The sequence below is a fragment of the Coregonus lavaretus genome (assembly GCF_964263955.1).
Source record: "Coregonus lavaretus genome assembly, chromosome: 20".
NCBI lineage: Eukaryota > Metazoa > Chordata > Actinopteri > Salmoniformes > Salmonidae > Coregonus > Coregonus lavaretus.
In genome coordinates, this window is record NC_140007.1 from 10,005,899 (window position 1) to 10,032,773 (window position 26,875).

General features: G+C 42.9%; 1 protein-coding gene across 1 annotated transcript in view; it reads left to right on the forward strand.

Annotated features, from left to right (window-relative positions):
• The window catches only part of LOC311148268 (nuclear receptor coactivator 3-like), a 105,254-nt gene that overhangs the window by 52,627 nt on the left and 25,752 nt on the right, over positions 1–26,875 (forward strand). The window contains exon 2 of the mRNA XM_084185170.1: positions 3,445–3,536. The gene's annotated coding sequence lies outside the window, so the exon portion shown is untranslated. The remainder of the gene's footprint in view (positions 1–3,444; positions 3,537–26,875) is intronic.

A 26,875-nucleotide genomic window follows, 5' to 3' on the forward strand; every position in this document is an offset into this window, starting at 1 on the left:
ATGATGATATTCCATTACCGCAATTCTGTTATTGGGTGGAAATCCACTTCACTTACTGTAGTTCAATAAAGTAAATGTGTTTTTGTAAAATGTTTAGTGAAATTGTTAAAAGTAGTCATTGTGCATAGAGTTGTATGGTTTGTTACACATTTAAATATATTGGTTTTTGTTTGGCATATGTTTTAAAGTGAAAAATCTGAGTCTCCATGCAATTCCATTACGTGGAATTGCCCCTAAGGCACATACAGATCTGAGACTAGACATGAGTTATTTTATTTCACCCTCCTCTTTCTGTGAGGAGTGTGACATTTTCCCTGTCTGTGGCTGTATTGTTGGGAAGAGTTGGAGCCATGGCTCTGTCTGGTCATGGTGTTTGTTCCAAACACAGAGTTAGTCACAGCCAAATATTTGCTTTCTGCAGTGTTCATTTGTTCACACTGAATGGGTTACTCAAGGAAAGCATCCAATGAAGGCACTCACTGTGTCTCCAAATGTCCAAATGTTGCTACTCCCTTTCTGATTGGCCCGGAATTAGGGACATAGTACAGTGGAGATGATCACCCGCGTCTCATGTCGTGAATTGAGTCAGTGGTCCGTTTTTGTACAAGCTCCTTTTTTGTTATGAACAGGAGGAAAGTATAGATTTTAAGAATGCCTTCCCTCACTCCCCCCTCTCTAGTAGCCCCTCTTTTGTGGAGCTGAGCTGGGCTCTGGATCCATTTTTTTGTTTTAACCTCTGTGGTGTGATTTGTTTAAGGGGAGGCGAGGTGCCAAGATGTAGCTTGGCTCCTATTCTACTAGTGTGTAAGTGCCGGTTCTGTTGGAGGCGAATGGGCCTCAGCTAAAGCAGAGTCACCCAGAGAACACACACACACACACTGTAGCTGTATGTGGGCCTTAATGGGCTGTCTGTGTGTGCTTGCTAATGCAGAAACATTCTCCCTTATTCTGGGCCTGAACACACAGAGAAAAAGAAAGTCAGACAGAAGGAGAAAAAGACAGAGTTCCATAATAAAAGACAGGACTGAGATGGAGAGAGAGAGCGTGAAATGGAGGGAGGGATGGACAGTGGAACAGGGAAAAAGACTTAGAGAACGATGTAGAAAGAGTAAGCAGAGAGACAGAATGGGTGAGTTTGTTACTGTATGTGTGAGAGTATATCATTGGACATTTCTAGTATGTCGTTTGCTCGCTACACAAATGTGCTCTGCCCCAAAGCTGCAGTTGCATTGACGTGAATGTCCGTTATGGTATGGATGTGTTTTGAATTGGGGTGTGTCTGCTGGCTGCCTGCCGTTATGCAACATCATGTCACTGGCTCCACCTGTAGTGCTCCATACGTACTGAAGCTCTCTTGGACACCAGACAGACTTCCAGGTGCCAACAGACAGGCCGATGGACAGACGGACACATAGACTTCTCCTGCTTTGACTGAGACTGATCTCCCAATTCTACCTGTGGCAATCCTTTCCAGGGACAGGCAGGCAGGCAGACCATGCTTTCCTGCTGCACCTGTAGCCTGCCTACCTCTATACTGTCTGACTCGCCAATTGACTCTCCAGATTTTCCCCTCAGTCCCAGTCTGAGATCCAAATCATCTCTTCCCTCCTCTTCCACATTCTCTCCATTATTTAGCTGAGCCTTGGGCTGTGTTGTTGAGACAAACGTGGATGACAGGCGGACCCACCGGGCGCCGAGCGCAGAATGGATCTAAAGACTGTAATTATTGAGGGGAACAATCCTTTATCTGTCTTCAAATCACTTTGGACTTTAATGGTGTTTGTTTAACGAGACCAAGGTGAGATGATGTGAATAATTTAGTGATATGTCTGGTTATATGCTGCTGCGGTGGCTTCATGCGCATAAAGGCACGCACGCACACTGTTTTATAGTTAAAGCAAAGGCTCTTTTTGTGCAAGGTGTAATTGAGGAGCAGAGTGAGCTAAACAGAGAGTAAATGAGAGGAGAGGAGGGGTCTGGAAAAGACTCAGCGAGAGCATGCCTCGGTGCCTGTAAGCTGAACACACACTCAATGCATCTTAAGCTCATTCTCACTGCTCTTCAAGGCCTAACATTTATACACAAGCAACACATGCAGCTAGCTAACATTTATTAGCGCTGTTCTTTATTTCTTTGCTAAAGCTCAGAGTTGATGCGAGTCGAGCACAATGGTGCGTTAATGATCCCACTGAAGGCCTCTCTGTCCCATTTCTGTCCCCAACGCTTAAACACTCTAAGGAAGTCAGAGTTTTTTTTTTTTGTGTAGCAAAGTCGGTTTCCCTTCGTCACGGACATGCTATAAATCCACTCTGGTTAACCAATCACTCTTTGTCTCACTCTATTTCTCTCTATTTCTCCCCTCTCAATTAATAGGAAACCTATCGACTGAAGGTGGGTCTTTGTTGGTTTTGAGGATCCATACATCACCCAAACTAGAGACCCCCTGACAGCACCAATCTGGTCCTCATCACGAGGTGCAGCCAACGGTCAGGCTGGATGTTTTATGGCACACAGGCACGTGCTCACATACACTCACACGCACACACTCTCACTGACGTACAAACCTATACATGCAGGCACGTTCTCTCTCTCACATGCATACACTCATGCATTACACACACCAAACCACAACAGAAATTGAATCAAATGTTATTCGTCACATGCTCCGTAAACAAAAAGGTGTAGACTAAGAGTGAAATGCTCACACGCACATGCACTCTTGGCATCCTTATGTAGTGTCAGCCACTCTTTCTATATGCAGGCTTGTGCACACACACACACACATACTCACGCACACACATGCACTCACATGCGCGTCCACAGAGGAACATGAGACATCCCGGTGGCTTGGCTGTCTCGCTCGCTCACGCTGACGACAGGGTGTCATGGAAACGCCTACCTCTCACCATGGTTACACACTCCTTTCCCCAAGAGGATAGTACTCTCTTCTTCCGAGGCGCTTCTTCTTATCTGTATTTCAGACCAGGACACAAATGAAAACGCAACATTGTTAGGATGGCGGTCTACTCTAAGCCAGTGGTCTGTTCGTGCGTGTTGGCTTGGTTTCACAGGCGCTCAGCCGCTCACTCCTCAGTCTCTCTCTAATACTTCTGTACTTCCAGTCAAAGTCATGTCACATCCTTTTTCGGGATGCAGAAGTTGTGTAGTTATTGTTGTGTGTGTGTGTGAGTGTGTGTGTGTGAGCGCATTCACACAAAGCGTCCTACGTTTACTGAAAGCTCCAGGCTGCCTGCCTGTCTCCTGCTCCTCATTACCATGTGATTAATGTTTCCTGGGTGGTCATTAACAACTTGATTAACAAGCCCTGTTATTCACCAAAATATAAACATCATTTTGACAACATAACATAATATAAAATGTCTATCAGTAGTGCTTATTATCTCTCTCTCTGTGTCTGTCTCCGTGTGTGTGTGTGTTCTATAGACACCAGCGTAGAAGACCAGTAGAACAGTCCAGAATAGGACCATTGTCTCCAGGGGAGAAATCGTCTCGTCCACTCCAGGCTCCGTCACAAGGTGGGTCACGTGTCATCACACGGCTGTTGGCATGGTTACCTGTTTAGGTGGACTAGGCCTATAATTTGTTGTAGACAGAGAGTGAAAATGGAGTGGGACCTCTCTTGTTTACTTTTTGCTCGTCTGTTCTGCAACACAACATTCTTCCTGACTCCCCAAGCCAGACCATAGAAGTTGAGCGACTAGAGAGGACATGGTCATTTAGATCGATGGTCCATTACTCCAGGAGCCATTTTGGATTTGTCATATTGCATTTCAAAACGTTCTCCATTGAGAGATGGTACAGGTTCAAGAGAAAGAAAGAAGGATTGGGTGAGGGATACAGAGGGTAGCGAGAGAGGCCAAAAGAAGCAAGGGAAGCGAGAGGGAGGGCAGATTTAGTGGTAGAGAGAAGGAGGTTGAGAGAAAGATGGAAAGAGAGAGAGAGAGAGAGAGAGGCTGCTGGGGAGACAGCAGGAGAAATTAAATTATTCTCCCTGCTCTGCCTGCCATAGAGACAGAAATAAAGCATTAATCTTTACCCTAGTCTGCAGGTGACAGCAACACACCCGCACACAAGAGAAGAGCGGGATGGTGGTGGTGTAGGAAGAGAGGTGGAGGTGGATATGAGGGAAAGTATGCCTATAGAGGTGGTATAGAGAGAGCAGGGGGAGGAGAGGAGTAGATCAGGGGAAGAGAGGGAGGAGAGAATGATGGTTATGGAGAGGAGGGGGTAGAGGAGAGAAGCGGGATATCTGCAGGTGATCCTGGGATTCTGCCGCATCGTGTCACACGGACTTAGATCACCAGAAAGACTCCTCTACCTATGATGCCTCAGTCAGTCCTGCATACCAACCATTCTCTAGTATCGACCCAATGCAATATGGATTATGGATTTTTCCTAACTTTGGCCGGTATGGGCTGATTATAGTGGAGGTCACCAACCTGACTACAGCCAGTCATTGTCAAAGCAGTGAGCTAAACATCAGCATGGCTGTAGACTGCAGGTCTGTCTGTCTCATGTTCCTACTGGGAGTTTACATGATCTGACCGGGGCGCGCTGCGCATCTGTTTTGTCAACAGAGATTATGAAACTGGGGCTGGCTGGCTGGTTGGGCAACAGCCGCCGCTGTCTGTATCGCCTCACAACTCCCTCCCCTTGCTCACCACACAACCACCGCCCCATCCCCCGCCCGCCTCCCTGCTTGCCCCCTCTCTCGCACCGAAAAAGAACGAGGAGAGAGACTTTTATCTGACACAGGCAGCCTGAGTCTGTCTCGTCTGTCTGCCTCTCCCAGCATTATATTTTACATTTTAGTCATTTAGCAGACGCTCTTATGCAGAGCGACTTACAGTTAGTGCATTCATCTTAAGATAGCTAGGTGGAACAACCACATATCACAGTCATAGTAAGTACATTTCTCCTCAATACAGTAGCTATCATTGGGGTGCCAGGGACAGAGAAGAGCTTGGACTGGGCTGAGCGGGAGCTGCCCTCCCGTAGGGGTGAGAGGGCCAAGAGATCAGAGGTGGCAGAATGGAGTGCTCGGGTTGGGGTGTAAAGTGTGAGCATAGCCTGAAGGTAGGGAGGGGCAGGGCAGTTCCTCTTGCTGCTCCGTAGGCAAGTACCATGGTCTTGTAGTGGAGTGTGCGGAGGAGCGGGGTGATATGGAAGAACTTGGGAAGGTTGAACATCAGGCGTGCTGCAGCGTTCTGGATAAGTTGCAAGGGTTTGATGGCACAAGCGGGGAGCCCAGCCAACAGCGAGTTGCAGTAGTCCAGATGGGCGATGACAAGTGCCTGGATTAGGACCTGCGTCGCTTCCTGTGTGAGGTAGGGTCGTACACTATGGATGTTGTAAAGCATGAACCTGCAGGAGCAAGTCACTGCTTTGATGTTTGCAGAGAACGACAGGGTGTTATCCAGGGTCACGCTAAGGTTCTTTGCACTCTGGGAGGGGGACACCGTGGAGTTGTCAACCGTGATGGAGAGGACTTTGAGCAGGCAGGCCTTTCCCAAGAGGAAGAGCAGCTCTGTCTTGTTAAGCTTGAGGTGGTGGGCCGACATCCAAGCTGAGATATCTGCCAGGCACGCAGAGGGGACTAAGCCGGTGGTCAGGGATGAGTTGATGAGGGAAGTGAGGAATGGGAGAAGGTCTCCAGAGGTCTGGAGAAGGGAGGAAGGGATGGAGTCGGATGTCGTCAACCTTCTTTTCAAAGTGGTTGACCATCGTCCACAAGGAGGGGGAGGGAGTGGAGGATTAAGGAGGGAGGAGAAGGTGAAAAAGAGTTTTCTAGGGTTAGAGGCAGAAGCTTGAAATTTAGAGTGATAGAATCTGGGTTTAGCAGCGGATACAGATGAAGGTAGAGAGGAGGGAGTGAAAGGATGATAGGTCCTCCGGAAGTTTAGTTTTCCTCCATTTTCGCTCAGCTACCCGCAGCCCTGTTTTCTAAGCTCGCAATGAGTCACTCAGCCACAGAGTAGGAGGGGAAGGCTGAGCCGGACGGAAGGAAAGGGAACAATGCGAGTCATAGGATGCGGAAAGGGAGGAGAGTAGGGTCGAAGAGGCAGAATCAGGAGACAGGAGGGAGAAGGATTTAGCAGAAGGGAGAGATGATAGAAGAGGAGAGCGTAGTGGGAGAGGGAGAGCAAAGATTTCGAAGGCGCATGACCATCTGGGTAGGGGCTGAGTAGCTAGGGTTGGAGGAAAGGGAGACAGAAAAGGAAACAAATTTGTGATCAGAAACCTGGAGAGAGGTTGCAGTGAGATTAGTAGGCGAACAGCCTCTAGTAAATTTGAGGTCAAGAGTATTGCCTGCCTTGTGAGTGGAAGGGGACTGGGAAAGGGTGACGTCAAAAGAGGCAAGGAGGGGAAAGAGAGAGTTGGAAAGAAATTAATCGAAGCAGACGTCGGGAGGTTGAAGTCGCCAAGTACGAAGAGCGGTGAGCCATTTTCAGGAAATTATCTTATCAAGGTGTCAAGCTCTCTAAGGGCACCTGGTGGGCAATATATGACAATGTGAGTGGCTTGAGTGGACCAGTGACAGCATGGAATTCAAATGAGGAGATGGACAGGTGAGAGAGGGAGAAAATAGAAAATCTCGACCAGATGCTCTCGGACTATGAGTGAAAACGTAGTCGGATGAAGAGAGAGCAGCTGGAGTAGCAGTGTTCTCTAAGGTGATCCATGTCTCCATCGTGGCCTAAAATGGATTGGAGGGCAATGGATTGAAGGGCAGCATAGGCTGAGATGAACTTGGCGTTCTTGACCGTAGACCGGCAGTTCCAAACGCTGCCAGGGACCTGGAATTCCCCATGGGTACACTAAATTAGAAGGGTTGCAGCCAAGGGGTGGGGAGCATCTTTAAAGCCTACAGAGAGAGGAGTGAACAGGTATAGAAAACACACACATACACTGTACAGTTGAAGTCGGACGTTTACATACACTTAGGTTGGAGTCATTAAAACTTGTTTTTTAACCAAAGTTGTGGCAAAATGGCTTAAGGACAACAAAGTCAAGGTATTGGAGTGGCCATCACAAAGCCCTGACCTCAATCCTATAGAAAATGTGTGGGCAGAACTGAAAAAGCGTGTGCGTGCAAGGAGGCCTACAAACCTGACTCAGTTACACCAACTCTGTCAGGAGGAATGGGCCAAAATTCACCCAATTTATTGTGGGAAGCTTGTGGAAGGCTACCCGAAACGTTTGACCCAAGTTAAACAATTTAAAGGCAATGCTACCAAATACTAATTGAGTGTATGTAAACTTCTGACCCACTGGGAATGTGATGAAAGAAATAAAAGTTGAAATAAATCATTCTCTCTACTATCATTCTGACATTTCACATTCTTAAAATAAAGTGGTGATCCTAACTGACCTAAGACAGGGAATTTTTACTAGGATTAAATGTCAGGAATTGTGAAAAACTGAGTTTAAATGTATTTGGCATTTATATAAGGCATTTATATAAGGCATTATATAAGGCATTTCTGAAAATTCTATAGTAATATAGAGTGGGAAAGTGGCCATGTGTTTGGACGATTAACAGACACTGGAGTAAAAAAAATCTGTCGTAAAATGCTTACTTACAAGCCCTTAACCAACAATGCAATTCAAGAAATAGAGTTGAGAAAATAGAAAATCTCGACCAGATGCTCTCGGACTATGAGTGAAAACGTAGTCGGATGAAGAGAGAGCAGCTGGAGTAGCAGTGTTCTCTAAGGTGATCCATGTCTCCATCGTGGCCTATAATGGATTGGAGGGAAATGGATTGAAGGGCAGCATAGGCTGAGATGAACTTGGCGTTCTTGACCGTAGACCGGCAGTTCCAAACGCTGCCAGGGACCTGGAATTCCCCATGGGTACACTAAATTAGAAGGGTTGCAGCCAAGGGGTGGGGAGCGTCTTTAAAGCCTACAGAGAGAGGAGTGAACAGGTATAGAAAACACTGTACAGTTGAAGTCGGACGTGTATGTAAACTTCCGACTTCAACTGTGTATATACAAAAGTATGTGGACAACCCTTCAAAATAGTGGATTCAGCTATTTCAGCCACACCCGTTGCTGACAGGTGTATCAAATCGAGCACACAGCCATGCAATCTCCATATGTAAACATTGGCAGTAGAATGGTCTTACTGAAGAGCTCAGAGACTTTTAACGTGGCACCGTCACCTTTCCAACAAGTCAGTTTGTAAAATTTCCCGGCTAGAGCTGCCCTGGTCAACTGTAAGTGCTGTTATTGTGAAGTGGAAACATCTAGAAGCAACAACGGCTCAGCCACGAAGGGGTAGGCCACACAAGCTCACAGAATGCGACCGCTGAATGCTGAAGCACGCAGCCCGTAATAATCGTCTGTCCTTGGTTGCAACACTCACTTGCAACGCCTGGGTTGTGGGTTCGATTCCTACGGGGGGCCAGTATGAAAATGTATGCACTCACTAACTGTAAGGCGCTCTGGAAAAGAGCATCTGCTAAATGACTAAAATGTAAATATAAGAGTTCCAAACTGCCTCTGGAAGCAATGTCAGCACAATAACTGTTGGTTGGGCGCTTTGTGAAATGGGTTTCCATGGCCGAGCAGCCACACACAAGCCTAAGATCACCATGCGCAATGCCAAGCGTCGGCTGGAATGGTGTAAAGCTTGCCGTCATTGGACTCTGGAGCAGTGGAAACGTGTTCTCTGGAGTGATTAATCACGCTTCACCATCTGGCAGTCCGACTGACAAATCTGTGTTTGGCGGATGCCAGGAGAACGCTACCTTCCCCAATGCATAGTGCCAACTGTAGAGTTTGGTGGAGGAGTAATAATGGTCTGGGGCTGTTTTTCATGGTTCGGGCTAGGCCCCTTAGTTCCAGTGAAGGGAAATCTTAATGCTACAGCATACAATGACATTCTAGACGATTCTGTGCTTCCAACTTTGTGGCAACAGTTTGGGGAAGGCCCTTTCCTGTTTCAGCATGACAATGCCCCCATGCACAAAGCGAGGTCCATACAGAAATAGTTTGTTGACATCGGTGTGGAAGAACTTGACTGGCCTGCACAGAGCCCTGACCTCAACACCATCGAACACCTTTGGGGTGAATTATAACAGCGACTGCGAGCCAGGCCTAATCGTCCAACATCGGTGCCCGACCTCACTAATGCTCTTGTGGCTGAATGGAAGCAAGTCCCCGCAGCAATGTTCCAACATCTAGTGGAAAGCCTTCCCAGAAGAGTGGAGGCTGTTATAGCAATGCCCATGATATTGGAATGAGATGTTCGACGAGCAGTTGTCCACATACTTTTAGTCATGTAGTGTAGTTGCCAAAGCTACAAAAGAGCAAAATTAGATTATCATAAAATATCTAGGTAAGATACTCAAGTGGTGTGGAGCCTTCCTCTCTTTCCTTCCTCCAACAACTCCACAGAACAGTCTTCATTTTGCAACGAGACCGCCGCTGAGAAAACAGGGGAGATAATGATTACGAAAACAACAACAGTCAGAAATTGCCCTGCCCCTTAATCCTGGTTGATGTGTCAACAATCATCTGCAAATTATGAGCAGTCAGCAGTTCACACACCAAGTAGGCTACTGGGAAGACAGGCAGCACTTAAAGTAGATGGCCCTAGCTAGTAAAAAGACAGTACTAAACAACAACAGATAAAGACGAAAACTATACTTATCACTCCTGGAGAGTCCTCTAGCAATAGCATTAGGCTAGCTATTTTTTTTTGCATTAGGCTAGCTTTTTTTTTAGCATTAGGCTAGCTTTTTTTTAGCATTAGGCTAGCTTTTTTTTAGCATTAAGCTAGCTTTTTTTTAGCATTAGGCTAGCATTTTTTTTAGCATTAGGCTAGCTTTTTTTTTTGCATTAGGCTAGCTTTTTTTTTGCATTAGGCTAGCTTTTTTTTAGCATTAAACAAGCTTTTAAAGGGACAGGGAACTAGTGGACATTATAAACCCTCATCTCGTCGCCATGCTCAGATCCCTCTGTGTTAACTGGCTCAAATTCTAACTCGGAACTCAGATTAGATTGATAAGACTCAATTGAAAAAGTAATGTACTGTATCCCAAGTTTTGCAGTGAAATCCTGTAAACCAGTCGTGTAGATAGGTAATTGAAGGTGTTTCTTCTGGTGAAAATACATCTTAAATGGGTGCCATCAGTCGAGATTGCTTGACTCCATTAAAAAAAGCTTTTTAGTACAGATTGGAGAATTGTGTCACAGAGATGAGTCAAACGCTGTTGAAACATCAATGTAGATGGGCCAAAGAGAATTCTCCATACATAGTCTATAGTTTATTCTGATTAACTATTATTTGTTTTCTGCCTCAGTTTGTTTCCCCAGGATGCCTGTCTCCGCCCAGTAACCCTTTCTAGACATTTGTTTGTTTGTTGCACTGAGTCTTTCTCTAGTATGACTCATGTTATCGTGGGAGGCTTTTTCTTGATTTTTTTCTCTCTGCAAACCTTTCTCTCTGTTTGGTGCTGTTTTGTTTTGAGTCAGAGAACTGAGATATACTTTCTCTCTCTCTCTCTGTCTTTCGTTTCTGTCTGCCCCTCCTGAGTGTGTTGTGCATTTCACTTGTGTTAGTTGAGGTGTAACTGAAGTTGTTGTGCTACCTTACACACACACACACACACACACACACACACACACACAAACAGCTAGTGTTACGGATCTGTTTGAGTGCAAAGTGAGAGAATGTCCCTCAGGACAAAGTCTTCATTGCAAAGTGATATAACATAGGTTGGGTAAACAGTAACACATTTTGGCTCCCATACACAGACACATGATCAAGGTACACTGAGACCTACCTGTGCACCCAACTCTATCTCGTGTCACTGTTCCTCAGTCTCTCTCCCTCCACTCTCCTCTGCCCGTCTTTCTCTTGATCCTCTCTCCATTCTCTCCTCCTCCATATCATCCCCTCTACCTAATGCCATCCCTCACTCTACCCCTCTCTCTCTTATCCTCCTTCCCTCCTTTCCTCCCTTCCCCTCTCACTTCCTGCCTCCCTCCCTCTCTTCCTCTCCCTCCTGTGCCTGCCTAGCGTCATGCCTGAAAACAGCTGCCTAATGGCTCTCAAACACACAAACATCATCAGTCATGAGATAGCTGCTCGTTTGGGACCCATCCTCCACCCTAAATCATTCATGCTCATTTTCTCAACGTGCACACACACACACACACACACACACACACACACACACACAGCCGCTATTACCATGTTGGCTGCATCTCTAATACTCACCCCGGACACCATGTCTGTCTCTCTCTCTCTCTCTCTCTCTCTCTCTCTCTCTCTCTCTCTCTCTCTCTCTCTCTCTCTCTCTCTCTCTCTCTCTCTCTCTCTCTCTCTCTCTCTCTCTCTCTCTCTCTCTCTCTCTCGATCTGCAAATGTCATCTCTAAACTGTATCAGTAACCTATCAGTGTACTACTACTGTAAATCAATATATTCCATGCCATATCTCACTTTTTTCTATTTTTTTGGCTTGCATTGTTTACACTCTTTTTTTTTAGGGGGTAGATCAGCTTTAATATTGCAGATAGATTGTGGCTTCTATCAATGTAATTGTCTGCATCATTTCCAATCCCTATATATATATATATATATATAAATATATATAAATATATATATATATATATATATATATATATATATATATATATATATATATATATATATATATATATATATATATATATATATATTTATAAATATATATATATTTATAAATATATATATATTTATAAATATACAGTATATATTATTTTAAAAATATTTATTTGAATATATTTTCCTTCTTTATAATTTTCCCCTAACCCTAACACCCCTCCCCTAATTGGAGTAAACTAATGGACAACAATACTTAGGCTTCCACTTCCAGCTTATACATACTACATACATTCCACGGACAGTATATTTTACATTAGTTACAGTATCTTTTGTTTGTTTTTAGTCCCAACCTTTAGCTACCTTCAACCTTTCCAATCTAACTCTGAAGACCATCCAGTTTTGATTTCTAGCTGCCATATATTTTCCCACTGTGCTGTGATGTTTCACAAAAGTTCTGAACCTTTCTATTCTCATAATTTCTACAGATTGTATATTAAAGATAAACACCTTTGCTAAGAGGATTATTATATTATTCAGCGATTGACTATGACTTTTCAAATCACCAGCAGGGCTATTTGCAGAGTTAGCTCCATGTAAATGTTGTAATTCTTCAGCCATTCCTGAACCTGTTACCAAAACAAGCTACATATGGGCAGGGCCAAAACAAGTGATCTAATTATTCTGTCTCTTTGCAGCAAAATCTGCAGAGCTGGGATGGTTTTATCCTGCATATATAAAACATTCTAGTGGTTGCAAGAATTTTGTATAGTAATTTAAATTGAAAAACTCTAAGATTTGAATCCGTTGTTTTGTGTATCAGTTCATAGACCATTTACCATGGAACTGGCACATCGGAGATCTCCTCCCAACTATTTTGCGACCTGTTTGGCGCAGCTGTCAGTTTTTTGGTCCTTAAATGAAACTGGCATACTTTTTTATTTATCACAATTTTCTTTACCCAATTTTGGTCTTTAATGCTGGACCGACAGACAAGTTCCTTACCTTCTCCCGTTTCCACTTGCCTCCTCAATCTTTGTGGTGATGCTGCAATCAGTTGGTTGTAATTCTGGATAGAGCAGACATTTCCATATATTTTTGTTAGCTGCATGTGTGACAACTCCACCAGCCCTATTTATGATATCATTTACAAAGATTATACCGTTTAAAAAAAAAAAAAGCAAAAAATGTTTTTATATCATTTAGTATATTTGTTCAAATATTTGTTGTGTCTTTTCTGGTGGATTAAACTGAAATTGCAACCAGCTTTCTATTGCTTGTTTTAAAAATAGCGCTATTTTGGAGATTATTTCATTTTCAAATAACCGAAAGTGAGAGGTTGTAATCTGAGTGAAGGGAAAAGGGCCATACCCATTATTACTAATCTGCTAGAGAACCAGTTCGGATTTAACCTTTTCACATGTGAGTTCCAAATATCTCTAACGGTCGCACCAGCGTGAGTTGTTTTATGCACGTGATGTCAGGATGCACTCACTGTTCCAAAATGTGATTGTTACTCAACAGGACAGTTATCTGTAGGCTATGTTTCAACTTGTCAATTTCAAATTATTTTCTAACAAGTTGTATTTTATAACAACAGTTTCAATTAAGGTGTGTTCCGCCTCCTCATTAATTCACATAGAAGTAGCCCATTTCAGTGTTGCGGACAATTTATATTTGAGGCTTTTACTGAGTCGGACAAACTTCCCTCTTCGAGGAGAGCCCTTCCCCATTTTTTCCGCACATCAAGTATGCAGACATTTGTGCAGTCTTGCAAGAAATGGCACAATGCTCGCATTGTTGCATTGTTGTTTTCCTTACAAATAATAACTTTGGACGTGTGTTCCTATCAAAGTAAGTTCCTTATTTTCTGTATATATCGTGTTGTCGTTTCTACTGTAGCATACAGTATGTATGTATGTAACGTTATGTATGTATGGAGCATAATGTATTTACAGTTTTATTCACGTTTTCAAGTACTGAAGACAAATAATGCATTCAGATTATTGCATAGATCGTAATGGACACCTAGGATGTGTGTAAAATACTTTTGTGAAGGTTGTACTGATTATAATGAGCTAATGCTAAGCTATTTGTGTGTGGCGCCATGTTTGTTGACATTATATAATGCATTCTGGGTGTCACAAACGTCTGTCAGACCAAAGATGTTATAAAAAGGTGAAGGAATGATTCACTCATCTTTCTAATAAACTTACGGAAGTGAATGAAGGGAAGTAAATGATCGCAGACGACACACCCCCTTCAACATGCATACTGCAAACAGACCAAACTCATCTTGTCTCCTCTTATTATCTTTGGTTGACGCGAAAACTACCCATCTTGGGATTACTTTCGATTTCTAGAAAGTGTTTTTTATTCAACTATTATGATCAATGGTGAGCTCAACCGTGATCTGATGAATTATAAATAGTAATTGCTATTAGCTAATTCATATTGTGGTTTCTGTCAGCCGAGAGTTCTCTAAATATGACCGCTTGTGTTACGTCAATCATTCCTCAGTTAGCGCTAGGACTAATTTAGCCTACATTTTCCGGTTTGGTTGATTGTGTTATGCTGTCGCTACTTCTGTGAATGTCTGAACATTGCATCCAAAAATAAACGTGTCACATTCAGGACATAACTGTGTAAGGACTGTGTTTGTGCAAAATGTTTCTGTGAAAAATCTGTGTGTCTTGCTCAAATGCTGAATGTTGCGTCAATTGAAACTGGACGTTCTAAATAAGCGTTCTAATCACACCGGTTTGAGTGTACGCTGCGGATACCACTGTAGAATGATCACACCTGTTTGTTGGTATGTTTGAAATGGTTTTAAGTATAGTTTTTGTATGACTGAAGCCTTTAGTGAGAGGTCAAATGCTTTAATATTTAATCATTTCTGCCCTACAAATTCATATTCATTATATAAATAGGCCAGTTTAATTTTGTCTGGCTTTCCGTTCCAAATAAAGTGGAATATGTTTTGCTCACATAATTTAAAAAAAACAAGTCGTTAGGTGTAGGCAGGGCTATAAGTAAATAGGTCAACTGGGATATGACAAAATAATTAATCAGGGTGATTTTTCCACAAATAGACAGGTGTTGTCCTTCCATGGTAGCAAAATCTTATCTTATTTGGCAAACTTTCTATAAGCATGTAATGCAGTGAGATCATTTCTTTCTTTAGAGATATGAATACAGAGTATTTCCAGTTCACCGTCAGACCATTTTACCGTCTGACCATTTTATTGGTTAACTAAACAGTAATGTAAAAGTTGTAAATTTTTTTGATCCAATACGTAATATGGTGCACTTATCATAATTCAGTTTTAATCCAGAGAGGTTAGAAACATTATCTAGGTCCTCAGTGAGGCTGTACAGGGATCCAATTTGCAGATTTAAAATAAAAAATGAATCATCAGCGTACAATGACGCCTTTGTTTTTAAACCCTGGATTTCTAGCCCCTTGATATTATTGTTGGATCTGATTTTAATAGCTAACATTTCGATGGCCATAATAAATAGATATGCCGATAGTGGACAACCTTTTTTTACTCCTCTTGACAGTTTAATACTTTCTGAGAAGTAGATGTTATTTACTATTTTACACCTAGGGTTACTGTACATAACTTTAACCCATTGTGTAAGAGATTCTCCTAAATTAAAATAGTCCAGGCATTTATAAATAAATTCCAGTTGTACTTTATCAAAGGCCTTTACAAAGTCAGCTATGAATACCAGACCTGGTTTCCCAGATATTTCATAGTGTTTTATTGATCTCCAATGTATCGTCCATGTAAAAAAACCAGTCTGATTAGGATTCATAATATCCGACAATACCTTTTTTAATTCTATGCGCTATGTAAGGGTTCTCCATTTTTTTAGGTGGACTGGATCTTTATATTTACCACCTGGTTCCTGTTTCAGTAATAGTGAAATCAGACCTTCTTGCTGATTATCTGATAGATTATTTTATAGAAGTGATTAAAACATGTTAATAATGGACCTTTGAGTACATACAAAAATAGTTGATACACCTCAACTGGTATGCCATCCAGCCCTGGAGTTTTCCCAGACTTGAAGGCTTTAATTGCATCTAGAAGTTCCACCTCTGTAATTAGGACTCCACATGAGTCTTTCTGTATAGTTGTTAATTTTACACTATTAATAGAAAAAAATCCTTACAATTAACTTCCGTTAGTGGAGATGGAGGTGACTCAAATGAAAACAAATGCTTAAAGTACTTTGCTTCCTCTTTCAAAATATAGTTTGGTGAATCATGGATGACTTCGTCATTTGTAACAAGTTTCAGTAAATTATTTTTGGTAGCATTTCTATGTTGAAGATTCAAAAATAATTGTGTGAATTTTTCCCCATATTCCATCCAGTTCGCTTTATTTTAATAATATATTACACTTGATCTTTCTTGAATAAGTTCCTCCATTTCTTTTTGTTTTTCCATTCTGTCTTTTAAATGGCCTTTTAAAGGCACATTTAAAAGTGTCCCAAACAATAAGGGGATCTGCTGTACCTATGTATGTAGGAAAAAGTCAGTTATAAATTATTCTGTCTTGGTTAAAAACAAGTTGTCAACCAGTAGGCTTTGATGACATTTCCAATATCCTCGCGGAAATTCTGTGAGAGTAATGTGTATGCCAATTATTTGATGATCTGACCGCATTATGTCCTATTTCAACACTCTTTTAGTGCCAGCCAAAACGACGTAAGAAAGTATTCAAGACGACTATCTTGGTTGAGCCTCCGCCATGTATATCAGGATATTTAAGCCTCCATATTTCCACTAGTTCCAATATGTCCATAATATTCATAATTTCCTTAAGTGTTTGTAGTGTGATTTCCTTTACGGTCTATTGAGGTACTTAAAACCGTATTATAATCTCCCACCATAATAATGGAGTCATGTATTGCCTGTAAGCGCAACAAATTATTATATATATTTTCAAAGAAGCGTGGATCATAATTATTTGGACCATATTGATTAATGAGCCAAATCTATTTATGGTCCAATAGCATATTTAAAATGATCCACCTTCCTTGCGGATTTGTTTGAACAGTTTGCAAATTCGGATCAAAATTATTGTTAATTAATATCATCACCCCTTTTGAGTTTCTTTGCCCATGGGAGAAATATATTTAGCCCCCACCCCCGTCATTTTTCCATACAACTTTGTCTGAAGGTGTAGAACGAGTTTCCTGTAAAAAATAGATATTATATTCCTTCTCTTTCAGCCAGGAACAACTGATGGTCATTTCTAATTACCTGCTAAGCACAATTCTAACTAGCTATACTTATTTCACCACTTACCATAATGAGATACAAGTTTTGATTATACTTACCATAATACACTGCTCAAAAAAATAAAGGGAACACTAAAACAACACAATGTAACTCCAAGTCAATCACACTTCTGTGAAATCAAACTGTCCACTTAGGAAGCAACACTGATTGACAATACATTTCACATGCTGTTGTGCAAATGGAATAGACTTTATAGGAAATTATAGTTAATTAGCAAGACACCCCCAATAAAGGACTGGTTTTGCAGGTGGTGACCACAGACCACTTCTCTGTTCCTATGCTTCCTGGCTGATGTTTTGGTCACTTTTGAATGCTGGCGGTGCTTTCACTCTAGTGGTAGCATGAGACGGAGTCTACAACCCACATAAGTGGCTCAGGTAGTGCAGCTCATCCAGGATGGCACATCAATGCGAAGGTTTGCTGTGTCTGTCAGCGTAGTGTCCAGAGCATGGAGGCGCTACCAGGAGACAGTCCAGTACATCAGGAGACGTGGAGGAGGCCGTAGGAGGGCAACAACCCAGCAGCAGGACTGCTACCTCCGCCTTTGTGCAAGGAGGAGCAGCAGGAGCACTGCCAGAGCCCTGCAAAATGACCTCCAGCAGGCCACAAATGTGCATGTGTCTGCTCAAACGGTCAGAAACAGACTCCATGATATCCGACATCCACAGGTGGGGGTTGTGCTTACAGCCCAACACCGTGCAGGACGTTTGGCATTTGCCAGAGAACACCAAGATTGGCAAATTCGCCACTGGCGCCCTGTGCTCTTCACAGATGAAAGCAGGTTCACACTGAGCACATGTGACAGAGTCTGGAGACGCCGTGGAGAACGTTCTGCTGCCTGCAACATCCTCCAGCATGACCGGTTTGGCGGTGGGTCAGTCATGGTGTGGGGTGGCATTTCTTTGGGGGGCCGCACAGCCCTCCATGTGCTCGCCAGAGGTAGCCTGACTGCCATTAGGTACCGAGATGAGATCCTCAGACCCCTTGTGAGACCATATGCTGGTGCGGTTGGCCCTGGGTTCCTCCTAATGCAAGACAATGCTAGACCTCATGTGGCTGGAGTGTGTCAGCAGTTCCTACAAGAGGAAGGCATTGATGCTATGGACCGCCCGTTCCCCAGACCTGAATCCAATTGAGCACATCTGGGACATCATGTCTCGCTCCATCCACCAACGCCACGTTGCACCACAGACTGTCCAGGAGTTGGCGGATGCTTTAGTCCAGGTCTGGGAGGATATCCCTCAGGAGACCATCCGCCACCTCATCAGGAGCATGCCCAGGCGTTGTAGGGAGGTCATACAGGCACGTGGAGGCCACACACACTACTGAGCCTCATTTTGACTTGTTTTAAGGACATTACATCAAAGTTGGATCAGCCTGTAGTGTGGTTTTCCACTTTAATTTTGAGGGTGACTCCAAATCCCGACCTCCATGGGTTGATACATTTGATTTCCATTGATAATTTTTGTGTGATTTTGTTGTCAGCACATTCAACCATGTAAAGAAAAAAGTATTTAATAAGATTATTTCATTCATTCAGATCTAGGATGTGTTATTTTAGTGTTCCCTTAATTTTTTTGAGCAGTGTATATGTTTGTAAACTTACTATTAAGAAGCAACATGATAATTGAGTGTCCATATAGCTGTACCATGATATTTGCACTGTTAAGCATATTGTAACTGCAAATAAGTATGGCCAGGCACGACTCCAACACCATAATTTAAGTTTGCAGACGACACAACAGTGGTAGGCCTGATCACCAACAACGATGAGACAGCCTATAGGGAGGAGGTCAGAGACCTGGCCGTGTGGTGCCAGGATAACAACCTCTCCCTCAACGTGATCTAATTATGTGACTTCTGACGGTAATTGGTTGCACCAGATCTTATTTAGGGGCTTCATAGCAAAGGGGGTGAATACATATGCACGCACCACTTTTCCGTTATTTATTTGTAATTTTTTTTTGAAACAAGTAATTTTTTTAATTTCACTTCACCAATTTGGACAATTTTTTGTATGTCCATTACATGAAATCCAATTAAAAATCTATTTAAATTACAGGTTGTAATGCAACAAAATAGGAAAAACGCCAAGGGGGATGAATGCTTTTGCAAGGCACTGTATGTTTTTTTTGTGCAAATATACAGTACCGTTCAAAAGTTAACTGGCTCTAACCAGAAGAGAAAGAGGAGTGAGAGGCCCCAGTGCACAACTGAGCAAGAGGACAAATACATTGGAGTGTCTAGTTTGAGAAACAGATGCCTCACAGGTCTTCAACTGCCAGCTTCAGTTTGCACTGAGTAGTACACGGCGTTGTACGAGATCTTCAGTTTCTTGGCAATTTCTCGCATGGAATAGCCTTCATTTCTCAGAACAAGAATAGACTGACGAGTTTCAGAATAAAGTTATTTGTTTCTGGCCATTTTGAGCCTGTTATCGAACCCGCAATTGCTGATGCTCCAGATTCTCAACTAGTCTCAAGAAGGCCAGTTTTATTGCTTTTTAATCAGCACAACAGTTTTCAGCTGTGCTAACATAATTGCAAAAGGGTTTTCTAATGATCAATTAGCATTTTTAAATGATGAACTTGGAATAGCAAATACAACGTGGCATTGGAACACAGGACTGATGGTTTCTGATAATGGGCCTCTGTACGCCTATGTAGATATTCCATAAAAAATCAGCCGTTTCCAGCTACAATAGCCATTTACAACATTAACAATGTCTACACTGTATTTCTGATCAATTTGATGTTATTTTAATGGACAAAAAAAATGTTTTCTTTCGAAATCAAGGACATTTCTAAGTTACATTTTAGTCATTTAGTGCAAACGCAATCAGTTTTGACCCCAAACTTTTGAACGGTAGTGTGTATATATACACTACCGGTCAAAAGTTTTAGAACACCTACTCATTCAAGGGTTTGTTCTTTATTTTTACTATTTTCTACATTGTAGAATAATAGTGAAGACATCAAAACTATGAAATAACACATATGGAGTCATGTAGTAACAAAATAAGAAATGTTAAACAAATCAAAATATATTTTATATTTGAGATTCTTCAAATAGCCACCCTTTGCCTTGATGACAGCTTTGCACCCTCTTGGCATTCTCTCAACCAGCTTCACCTGGAATTGGTACGTCAAAAATCTCTTCCCAACTATTTTGCAATCTATATGGGAAGGCTGTCAATCCTTTGGTCCTTAAATGAAACTGGTATACTTTTTTATTCATCACAATTTTCTTTAACCGATTATGGTCTTTAATGCAGGGCCGACAGACATGTTCCTTACTTTTTCCACTTTCCTCTTCCATTTTTGCTGTAATGCTGCAATTATTTGGTTGTAATTTTGGGTAGAGCAGACATTTCCTCATGGCTTGGTTTTTACTCTGACATGCACTGTCAACTGTGGGACCTTATATAGATAGGTGTGTGCCTTTCCAACTCATGTCCAATCAATTGAATTTACCACAGGTGGACCAATCAAGATCTAGAAACATCTCTAGGATAATCAATGGAAACAGGATGCACCTGAGCTCAATTGCAAGTCTCATAGCAAAGGGTTGAATACTTATTAAATGTAAATAAGGTATTTCAGTTTTTTATTTTTAATAAATGTGCAAACATTTCTAAAAACCTGTTTTCGCTTTGTCATTATGGGGTATTATGTGTAGATTGATGAGGAAAATGTTTAATTTAATCAATTTTAGAATAAGACTGTAATGTAACAAAATGTGGAAAAGGTGGTCTGAATACTTTCCGAATGCACGGTATGCTAAAGTAGAAACGACAACACGATATACAGAAAATAAGGCACTTACGTTGATAGGAACGCACATATGTCCAAAGTTATTATTTTTAAGGAAAACAACAATGAAGGCAATGAGAGCGCCAGCCAGAAAATGTGCCAGGGGGAAAAGTTTGTGCTAGACTCCGCTAATGTATGCATACTTGATCTGGGGAAACACTGGGGAGGTACTTGGGCTTTCATCGAAGAGAGAAGCTTGTCCAGTTCAGTAACGCCTCAAACATAAATTGTCCGCAACACTGAAATGGGCTACTTCTATGTGAATTAATGAGGAGGTGGAACACACCTCAATTCAAAGTGTTGTTAGAAAATAAAAGTTGTTAGAAAATAATTTCAAATTGACAGCGTTGGTTAACTGTCCTGTTAGAGATATTTGTAACTCACACGTGAAAAGGTTAAGAGATAGAGGCCCGTCCTTTAAAAAGAGCACATGGTGCCACCTACAGTACAGAACCAGATCCGCAGCCAACATCATTTCGAACGCCTTGACCTCAGTTGTACTGCATCATTATAAAAAAATAAAAAATAAATAATCTTGCATATCTTAATTTCTTCCCACAATTGACTAATAATATGCGTAATAATATAAGCACTTCTACGGAGGATTGTTACCTATAACAAGGACTGGCAGTTGGAATTCTAAATGTTTGTCAACAGATGTGGGTTGCATACACTCACTCACCCCACCCATCTCAAACAAACACCTCTGCCCCTCTCTCCCCTTCCACCCATAGATCGACCTACAGATTTGATTAACCAATATCTAGTCCTATCAGATGGAGCTCGGATAAACCCCTTCCCCCCAATACCCACACACGCTGGTCCCCTGTTGTGACCCATATTCCCAAGCACCTCTGTGCAGTCAGACCATTTGATTATTCTGTGCCGGCAGGGCCCCCTCTCTGATTGTCTGAGTGTGACTCCCTCCCCATGGGTTTCTGCAGCCAGTGTTGCCAGTACTGCCACTACCTGGGTGGGGTATTCCACCGGTATTCCAACTGGCTAGGTACGAGTTCATCATGGTTCTCATTAGCAGCTTTGAGAAAATCCTTGTATATTATGCTCACCATCCGGGGGCTTTGGCTTTTGGACCTACAGTGGGGGGGAAAAAGTATTTAGTCAGCCACCAATTGTGCAAGTTCTCCCACTTAAAAAGATGAGAGAGGCCTGTAATTTTCATCATAGGTACACGTCAACTATGACAGACAAAATGAGAAAAAAATATTTATTTGCAAATTATGGTGGAAAATAAGTATTTGGTCAATAACAAAAGTTTCTCAATACTTTGTTATATACCCTTTGTTGGCAATAACACAGGTCAAACGTTTTCTGTAAGTCTTCACAAGGTTTTCACACACTGTTGCTGGTATTTTGGCCCATTCCTCCATGCAGATCTCCTCTAGAGCAGTGATGTTTTGGGGCTGTCGCTGGGCAACACGGACTTTCAACTCCCTCCAAAGATTTTCTATGGGGTTGAGATCTGGAGACTGGCTAGGCCACTCCAGGACCTTGAAATGCTTCTTACGAAGCCACTCCTTCGTTGCCCGGGCGGTGTGTTTGGGATCATTGTCATGCTGAAAGACCCAGCCACGTTTCATCTTCAATGCCCTTGCTGATGGAAGGAGGTTTTCACTCAAAATCTCACGATACATGGCCCCATTCATTCTTTCCTTTACACAGATCAGTCGTCCTGGTCCCTTTGCAGAAAAACAGCCCCAAAGCATGATGTTTCCAACCCCATGCTTCACAGTAGGTACGGTGTTCTTTGGATGCAACTCAGCATTCTTTGTCCTCCAAACACGACAAGTTGAGTTTTTACCAAAAAGTTATATTTTGGTTTCATCTGACCATATGACATTCTCCCAATCCTCTTCTGGATCATCCAAATGCACTCTAGCAAACTTCAGACGGGCCTGGACATGTACTGGCTTAAGCAGGGGGACACGTCTGGCACTGCAGGATTTGAGTCCCTGGCGGCGTAGTGTGTTACTGATGGTAGGCTTTGTTAATTGGTCCCAGCTCTCTGCAGGTCATTCACTAGGTCCCCCCGTGTGGTTCTGGGATTTTTGCTCACCGTTCTTGTGATCATTTTGACCCCATGGGGTGAGATCTTGCGTGGAGCCCCAGATCGAGGGAGATTATCAGTGGTCTTGTATGTCTTCCATTTCCTAATAATTGCTCCCACAGTTGATTTCTTCAAACCAAGCTGCTTACCTATTGCAGATGCAGTCTTCCCAGCCTGGTGCAGGTCTACAATTTTGTTTCTGGTGTCCTTTGACAGCTCTTTGGTCTTGGCCATAGTGGAGTTTGGAGTGTGACTGTTTGAGGTTGTGGACAGGTGTCTTTTATACTGATAACAAGTTCAAACAGGTGCCATTAATACAGGTAACGAGTGGAGGACAGAGGAGCCTCTTAAAGAAGAAGTTACAGGTCTGTGAGAGCCAGAAATGTTGCTTGTTTGTAGGTGACCAAATACTTATTTTCCACCATAATTTGCAAATAAATTCATAAAAAATCCTACAATGTGATTTTCTGGAGAAAAAAATTCTCAATTTGTCTGTCATAGTTGACGTGTACCTATGATGAAAATTACAGGCCTCTCTCATCTTTTTAAGTGGGAGAACTTGCACAATTGGTGGCTGACTAAATACTTTTTCTCCCCACTGTACCCTGCCAGGCAGGCTCAGATTATTGAGGGGACGGTGCTGCTTTAGTGGGTCTCTGACCGCGTTCACCTTTCTGTCATGGCTGCGTAGGCTACTTGCAGTAGGCCTATAAAACGAATAAGAACTTCTACTTAGTGGGTGGGTCGCTGAGGTGACTCTAGGATAAAGGGTTGGCACCGTTCGATCATGATAGGAAAAAAATAAACAAACAATATATTTTAATTTTTAAATGTATATCCCATATCTGCGCAAAAGTGAAGACTCGCGCTGTCACAACTCCTGCTCGCAGACACACATGGGCTCTGGCATTTGCAACCATTTTCCTTACTCATTCACTTAACTCATCACACTTTTCCAATCACAAAAAACACACAGGCACCCCATCTTCCTACACACCCGCACTCCACTCACATATACACCCTTACATACCCACATACTGTGCCTTTTATGTCCTCTGTTTGTCGTGTTTTTATTTCTACCTTGTTGATTCCTGCCTAATTTCAGGCTTTGGGTACTTTTGTGTTCCAGTTCCTTGTATTTCGGGATTTATTATTTCATGGACCATTTTTTTATCTATTTATAAATACTATACATAAAAAAATAGAATACCAATAATTATTTTGTTGTATTTTATTATTTCATTTTATTTTTTTTACAATCCCTCCAAGTATTTATTTTTGTTGGCTCTGATATTTTCAATTCCTACCAGTGCCATGCAGGTACCATGGGACCATTAGGCTGCTGGGTGGTTGGTATTCTGGAGGGGGTTCAACCTCTGGGCTTTCTGGAGCACTTGGTGAGTCACAACCCATGGCAAATGGAAGTGGGCAGAATATTAATTGAGAAAAGAAAACCCAGAGTTTAACCTTGACCTCGGTCTCAACCTCCCGGCCCACATGCCAGTAACTACAGTAGGAGCATGTGGAATGGATAAACGTCAGACAGAGGGAATATGGAGGGAGGTTCACTCGGAGAGAGAGGTGGACGACAACTTCATCAACGTTTACTTACACTCATTGTAGCTCTCTGGAGTCATGGCCTTTTTCTCCTAAAATCGTTCTCCCCTTCCTGTCCCAGCCCCCCTGCTTCCCAGTGTGCCACCAGGCCCCAGTGCCTGTGGCATGTAATTGACTTTTCTCCCTGCGCTGCTCTGGAGGAGCGGGTGGAAGGGTGGCTCACGCCACACTGGAGGTGACCCATTTCCCTGGGGCATTCAGCAGCCCTCCTAATCAGTCATCCTCTGGGGCCGCCTCATTCACTGCAATTAGAGCGCTGGAGCCATCTCTCTCTCTCCCTTTCTCTCTCTCTCTCTCCCTTTCTCTCTCTCTCTCTCCCTTTCTCTCTCTCTCTCTCTCTCCCTTTCTCTCTCTCTCTCTCTCTCTCTCTGTCTCTCTCTCTCCCTTTCTCTCTCTCGGTCTCTCTTTCTCTCTCTCTCTCTCTCTCTCTCTCTCTCTCTCTCTCTCTCTCTCTCTCTCTCTCTCTCCCTTTCTCTCTCTCTCCCTTTCTCTCTCTCTGTCTCTCTCTCTCCCTTTCTCTCTCTCGGTCTCTCTTTCTCTCTCTCTCTCTCTCTCTCTCTCCCTTTCTCTCTCTCGGTCTCTCTTTCTCTCTGTCTCTCTCTCTCCCTTTCTCTCTCTCGGTCTCTCTTTCTCTCTCTCTCTCTCCCTTTCTCTCTCTCGGTCTCTCTCTCTCTCTCTCTCCCTTTCTCTCTCTCGGTCTCTCTTTCTCTCTCTCTCTCTCTCTCCCTTTCTCTCTCTCGGTCTCTCTCTTTCTCTCTGTCTCTCTCTCTCCCTTTCTCTCTCTCGGTCTCTCTTTCTCTCTGTCTCTCTCTCTCCCTTTCTCTCTCTCGGTCTCTCTTTCTCTCTCTCTCTCCCTTTCTCTCTCTCGGTCTCTCTTTCTCTCTGTCTCTCTCTCTCCCTTTCTCTCTCTCTCCCTTTCTCTCTCTCGGTCTCTCTTTCTCTCTCTCTCTCTCCCTTTCTCTCTCTCGGTCTCTCTCTCTCTCTCCCTTTCTCTCTCTCGGTCTCTCTTTCTCTCTGTCTCTCTCTCTCCCTTTCTCTCTCTCGGTCTCTCTTTCTCTCTGTCTCTCTCTCTCCCTTTCTCTCTCTCGGTCTCTCTTTCTCTCTCTCTCTCTCTCTCTCCCTTTCTCTCTCTCGGTCTCTCTTTCTCTCTGTCTCTCTCTCTCCCTTTCTCTCTCTCGGTCTCTCTTTCTCTCTGTCTCTCTCTCTCCCTTTCTCTCTCTCGGTCTCTCTTTCTCTCTGTCTCTCTCTTTGAGAACTCTATCAATAGACAGGCAGGCAGGCATGCTCAGTAATGGTGGAAAAGAAGACCGCTAGGGCTTTAGTTAAACCCTTCCTTTAGCTCTAGTCCTAAGCGCCTCTCTTTAATTCCTCCCCCTTTCCTCCCTCCCTCCCAGACAGACAGACAGACAGACAGACAGACAGACAGAGATCGTAAAGCAGGTAGGAGAAGGTCCTCTTGGGAAGGATTGACAGGGATGGATAGATTGAAGGAAACACGTATGGGAGGGAGGGAGAGAGAGGGAGAGCTAGAGGGAGGGACTGAGGGAGTGTCTTCTAAACAAAGCTGCTTGTGAAATCCTCAGAGTGAAACCTTTTTTTGCACATAATCACGTGTTTCCCTACATACAGAGCTACAGTATGATGCTTCCTAATTAAGGTCAATATTGTTGTCTGGAGTGGAAACTCCTGTGCCTCCACACCAATACAGGACTGAGGGAGGAGGAGCATCACACCACCTTCCAACATCATGGAGCTCCACTGGCTGCTTTTCCATTTGATTGATTTCACATTTAGATATACCAGAGGACACATTCATTTAGGTCAGGGATGGGCAACTGGCTGGTTGGGTGGTTGCCTTTTGAAGGCCCTCGGATCAATAGTAGAATACGCAAGGTGCAATTTCGAAATTTGGTTGTGCATCAACAGTTTTTCTCTTATGTCAGTCGCTGATAGTCACTCAATTAACCCATGTCAGCTAAAATGTTTTAGATTGGTAAATTAGTTTAGCGGCCAGCTATCTAATCTTGTAGTAGGCCTAATCATGGTTGAATTACCGACTGGGGGCCCCCATTGATTTTGTTAGTCACTCTCACTCAGATATCATATTGAAAACTGGAAAGATGTCTCTCCACCCTATAACAAAATGTGTAGAATTGCAGGAAATTAACAAAAAAAATGTATCTCCGCTGTCGAGGGGGGTTGTTAAAATATTTTGCTTGCAAGGTGGGGCGGGTATGGATGTGGGTACACAGACCCGCGAGCCACTGCGGCCCCTAATTATGAGTTCAGCCATTTTTTGTGGCCTCCACCCAATCAAAGTTGCCCATCCCTGATTTAGGTGATGTTGTCAGACCAGCAGGCATGATTGAATGCATAGGCTGGGTAGAACGTCTGTTCACGAGCCATTCTAGTGTGCTATCTTTAGAACGTTAGAGTTCACTATTTGG